This window comes from Malania oleifera, chromosome 6 (assembly GCF_029873635.1).
Source record: "Malania oleifera isolate guangnan ecotype guangnan chromosome 6, ASM2987363v1, whole genome shotgun sequence".
Lineage (NCBI taxonomy): Eukaryota > Viridiplantae > Streptophyta > Magnoliopsida > Santalales > Ximeniaceae > Malania > Malania oleifera.
In genome coordinates, this window is record NC_080422.1 from 26,622,682 (window position 1) to 26,628,681 (window position 6,000).

The following is a 6,000-nucleotide window of genomic DNA, read 5'->3' on the forward strand; positions in this document are numbered from 1 at the left end:
ACACATTTCAGTAAGAAGGAATAAATTATTTACAGTGTCTGGTCATATGAGTTCAATTATAATACACTTTACTTTTCAAATCACCATTTCATCTGAGAAAATACACTGATATACACATTCTTATAATCATATAGATATACAACACAAGCTTTTATAAGTTTTAAAAATCATTTCTCAAAATCAATCATTCCAACACATTTTTACCTACGAAGTTCCTAAGAATAGGGAAGATTACCTGCCCATACAGGTAGCTTCCCTCTGCCTTAACACATTATGCAGTATGGCCACACCTGTTACCTATTAAGGCACTCACCTTGTAGTAATCGGAAAAAATAAAATTTTAAAAAATAATAATAATAATAATAAAATAATAAAATAAAATTAATTAATTAAATTAACAAGTAAAATGAATAGTATGATAAGGAATATATATATATATATATATATATATTGAAGCATGTATATATATATATATATATATGTGTGTGTGTGTGTGTGTGTGTGTATAAGTAAGTTATTATGATATGCATTTAATATATAGGTTAAAGGTATATATATATATATATATATATATAGAAAGTGTGAAAGCTTCTTCAAGAAGCTTTACTTTAATTAATGATTGCTATATATAAAATATAACTCAAGCTTCTTCAAGAAGCTTGCTTAGATTTTTTGGAAGTTCTCTCTCTCTCTCTCTCTCGCTCTCTCTCTCTCTCTCTTCTCTCTTTCTCCTACGCGACTCTCTCTCTCTTCGATTTCGGGCTAGTTTTACACCGGATCGACAAACCGAAGCCACCACGACGCTCTTGGCGAAGTTCTCTACAAGTCTGCCGGAGCGGATCTTCAGGGAAACGAAGTTGGATTTCATCCCAAATCCAAGGTAAGGCTTTATATTCAATATTTGGATTTTTGATAGTTGAAGAAAGTGATATACGTGTAAAAATACTAAACTTTAATATTGAAAATTTTCAGTTCCAGGGGTGTTGATTGGGAACGTTGGGAATCATCCCTAAGTTGAGGTAAGATTTTTTAAATCGAATTTGACTTAGTGGTAGTTATAGAAAATGTTGTACATACGAAAATACTAAACTTTAATTCTATGAGTTTTCATTTTCAGGGTATTGAGTTAAGAACCTTGTGAGTACGGGAAAGATTTTCTTAGTGGCTTTTCAAGAATCAAGTAAAAGGATAAACTAAGCTAATTTTTTTTTGAGAAAATGCATATATATATATATATATATATATGTAGCATCTGGTTTCAGGAAAAATAAATATATTTATATATATATGATTTATATTTGGAAAATACTGTTTAAATGATGATATGTTGAATACGTGGAAAATTTGTTTAGTGTGGCATGAGTATAAAAATGTTGTGAAATACTGTTTTCTAGGAATAGGGACGATATGGATTTCTATGATGGAAAACCGGCGTACGGGTCGAGATATTTATATATATATATATGTGTGTGTGTGTGATTTGCCGGCGTACGAGCCGTGCTATGTGGATATGTTTGCTGGCGTACGGGCTATGCTATGTGGATGAGGTTTGCCAGCGTACGGGCTGTGCTACGTGATTTGCTGGTGTACGGGTCGAGCTATGTGATTTGCCAGCGTACGGGCTATGCTATGTGATTTGCCGGCGTACGGGCCGAGCTATGTTAAAATGTATAATTCCAGCGTACGGGCCAATGATTTTCATGAAATATGTATATGTGAAAAATGATATGATTGATTTGATAATTATTGATATGAGATATCCATGTATCACGATTTTAGTATATGTATATGATATCAGAACCTGGTTGTCTTGGTCTAGGCTAGCACTTGCACGGTACCGTTGCTATATGTCCATGGTCCTCGTGATCATGATATCTGTGTTAAAAAGTGTGAGATTGGATGGTCGATGTGGTTATTTTCAAGAAGTGTGCTGTTATCGCCCCTGGTGTACGGACCAGTCTGGGTAGACCCATCGGACCTACAGACTACTGTTTGACTTGGCAGTGGTCGGCCAACCATTGTCAGGTCCAGCCTTCGGGCCACACAACCTAGTCATGTGGGGGTAATACATGACAACAGCCAGCTAACCTACTAGGATTGTTTTTATGATATTATTATTATGATATGAGATGAGAAATGTTTATGAAAATGCAGTATGTTCTGCCATGTTTTGATATGCATATGTTTTCCCTGATTTGATAAACAGTATTGAATATGTTATGTATGGTATATGTAGAACACAGAATACTCATGTTGCCACACACTAGTATTAGTTTATTTCCCTTACGAAGAGGTGTCTCACCCCTAAATCTTATACATTTTTCAGAAGCCCCTGATAGGAGAGCGGGAAAAGCCCCGCTGATCTAGATCAATTGTTTGCCCTCTTTGGAAGGGTAAGTTTTTGGTAGGGACAGTTAGGTTTTGTGGGGATTGTCCCTAGATTTCATTTTTGAGATGTATATACTGTGAGATAGAAATTGTAGTGACTTTGGTATGTGTTATGCACATTATGATGAGATGTATATGATTTTATACTTTCTGCTGCGTAGGCTTCTGCTGTATGTTTTGTTATATCCCTGGTGTCCACGGGCCTAGGTGGATTGTGACCTGTTGAGTTGGAATGTATGATGTGATGATAATTTATTTATAAAATATATATATATATATATATATATATATATCTATGTGTGTGTGTGTGTGAAAAAGGAGCTGGTCGTTACACACCTTACTCAGTAAGCCCTCAGGTGGAGAGTTTCACTTCGCCTCAATTATATATGTCATTAACTCATACAGTTCATTTATCATATTTAACATTCTTTATTTCTCAATTTCCATTCTTTCATTCCTTTCTCATTTTAGCCAATGTTATCATTCTTTTACTTTTGGTTTCCATTTTACTTTCCGGCTCATGAATATCCTCGGTATCAAATACCAACATCGCGTCTGTAACTCATGGCCACCCTGAGGATCTTTCTATACCCGCCATGCTTCCGCCCATGGTCAAGGTTGTGCGGCCCGAAGGTTGGATCTAACCACAATTGGCTGACCCGGTTAGATCAAATATCATATTACATATCGCGTCTGTAGTATGACTGGCCGGTCTATAACCCTGATCCAGACTCAGGGGGCCCAACAAACTTACACAATGGCACAGTCGACTGTCACGCCACACGCTCCAAGAGTCCATGTGGTTGCACTAACACCACTAGCAACGGTATCGTGCTCAATATCATAACCATCCAATAGGGTTTACAACCACATACCCATAATCATTATGCGGTATTGACATTTTATCATTCATATTGTACGTATTTCCACATTTCTCATTTTCATATTGCAGAATTAACATTGCAATATTTTCATTTCACATATTCACATTTCAATATCAGTATTCTCAACACATTTCATCATTTAAACGATATTTTCTCAGTTTATAATTCATCTCGTCACATACTATCATATACATATCTTAATATTTTCTCAGTTCATAATTCATCTCGTCTCATATTATCATATACATATCTTATTTCACAATTACTCAATATTTCTCAAAACACATTTCCATATTTCACCTTTCTTCATTTTCTCAGAGAATACATTTCTTACACATTTCACTTTCATCATTTTCTCACATTTCAACTCTCATATTAAAACACATTTCAGTATCACATATTTCACAAGGTAAATCGTCTAACTCAGTTTAAACATTTCTCAATACAAATCATATGCCACACAAATTTCATCTGATATTTATTTCATAATAAATTTCGGTTAAAATAGCATACGCCATTTTCACATATTTCTCAACCCATAATTTTCATAAAAATACTATTATAATTTATTCCCCTTACCTATCTTACTGAGAGTCTCGCTAAAATCCCAAATCCTACGCCTTTGACGCCCGAAATTCAACTCCTGCAATTTACATTTTCCCTAGATTAATTAATCTATTTCTTTAAAATAATACTCATCTAGCCTTCCCTAGGCTCCATATACCTCAAATTAATATTTAAACTATTATTTAACACCCCCACTTAATTTTTAGAATTTTTCCTACGGGTCCCAAAATTACACCCGCAGTGCTCAGCCGAGTCCTAAATTCCAGAAATCCTACTTTAGCCCTAGATGCTCAATATTTTAGCATTTCTAAATTATTACTAATTAATTAAAAATAAGCCCCTTAATAACCCCTGTACCCCAAATTTGGGGTTTTGGTTCGACACCTCCACGAGAATTTCGTCCCGTTAGACTTATAGAGAATCATCCCTAGATTCTCGTGGTGGTGTTTGTTCATCAATTGGGCTTATAATTTGAAAAAAATTAAAGAAAAAGGAAAAAATGGCTTACCCTAGGGAATACGCCTACGTCGCTCCTACCACTGATTCGCTCCGGTAGAAATGACGGCAGCAAAGAATGAAGTCTAGTGGTATTTTCAGATTTTCGATTGGGCGAAAATCCATCATGATTAATTATTATTATTCCTATTATTTTTTTTTTTGGAATCAATCCACTAATCTTCTATATCCCTTTTTGGGATTATTACAAAGTACATAGTGCTGAATTTATACTTATCTGCTCTGTTTTGAGAGTGTTCTTATACGCAGTGTTTATTTCATATTTCTTGTAGTTCTTGGACGATTCAAGGTGTTTGGATTGTTGACCAAGCGTGGGGTATCGCTTGGAGAGGTGCAACTCTAGTCTATTGAAGGAGTGACCGAGTGAGGGATATCACTTGGAGAGGCGGACTCTAGCCTACTAAAGGAGTGTGTAACGGTGTTGTTATGCTTGCAAAGCAACTGGTTTAGTGGAATCCTTTAGTGGTTTGCCAAAGGTGAGGACGTAGGCTGGGGATAAGCTGAACCTCGTAAAAACCCGGTGTCACTCTCTTTCCCTTACTCTTTTTATTTTCAGCACACATAAACTGCGTGGATGATTTAATTTCTTAATCATATAAACTACGTAATTTGGAAATTAAGTAAATTTAAGTTTAATTTTGATTTGGGATTGCAAAAACCGAAATGGAGTACATTGGTTTATCAATACATTGCGGAAACCTCAAAGGGAGTACATTGATTGGTTAACACCCAAAGATAAATAAACTAAAAGTTTATTTAAATTCTGAGTTGTTGGGAATTTGAGTTGTGGTTTACATTGAAGAATCAATTTCATTCTCTATAGGGTTGCATAAAATTTCATATACATAGGGCTGTTAACAAAAGCTGAAAGTTGAATATTAAGTTTTGTGGTTTGAACACTTTTATTGTTGAATGATTGGTTGATTGTTTAAGTTTTATTTACTTGTGTTGTATTGGTTACTTTGTTGGTATATGGTTGTAGATTGAATATTGTTTTAAGTTTTTGTTGTGATTGTTAAATCAACAAGAGGTTAAGAATCTTAAAAAGAATAAAAAGAAAATTTTAATAACCCAAATCACCCCCCTCTTGGGACTACACCTTAGTTTTCAATTGGTATCAAAGAGGGGTTATAGCAAATCTTAATTAGTAGTTATATAAAGATCTAGATGACACACTTAGGCGTAGCTCCCTTTGGAGAGGGACAATCCTCAACTAGGCCTCCTATTTTTGTGGTTTAAACTACACATTTTGGAAATAATGCATGAGAATCTATTTTCAAACAATGGATTGGAAGGCATGGAAGGTAGTCACACATGGTGACCTTATCCCCACTAAACTTGTAGATGGTAAAGAAGTACCCAAAGAAGAAAAAGAATGGACCGACCAAGACTATAAGATGTTACAAATAAATTCTAATGCTATGAATACTTTATATTGTACTCTATACATAAATGAATTTAATAGGGTCATGGCTTGGAAATCATCCAAGGAAATATGGGATAAACTAGAAGTAACCTATAAAGGTACTATTGATGTAGGGGACAATCGAATCGATATGCTCACTAGCGAGTATGAAGCTTTTGGGGTGAACTCGGACGAAACCATCACTAGTATGTACACTAGGTTCACCCACATAATAAACTC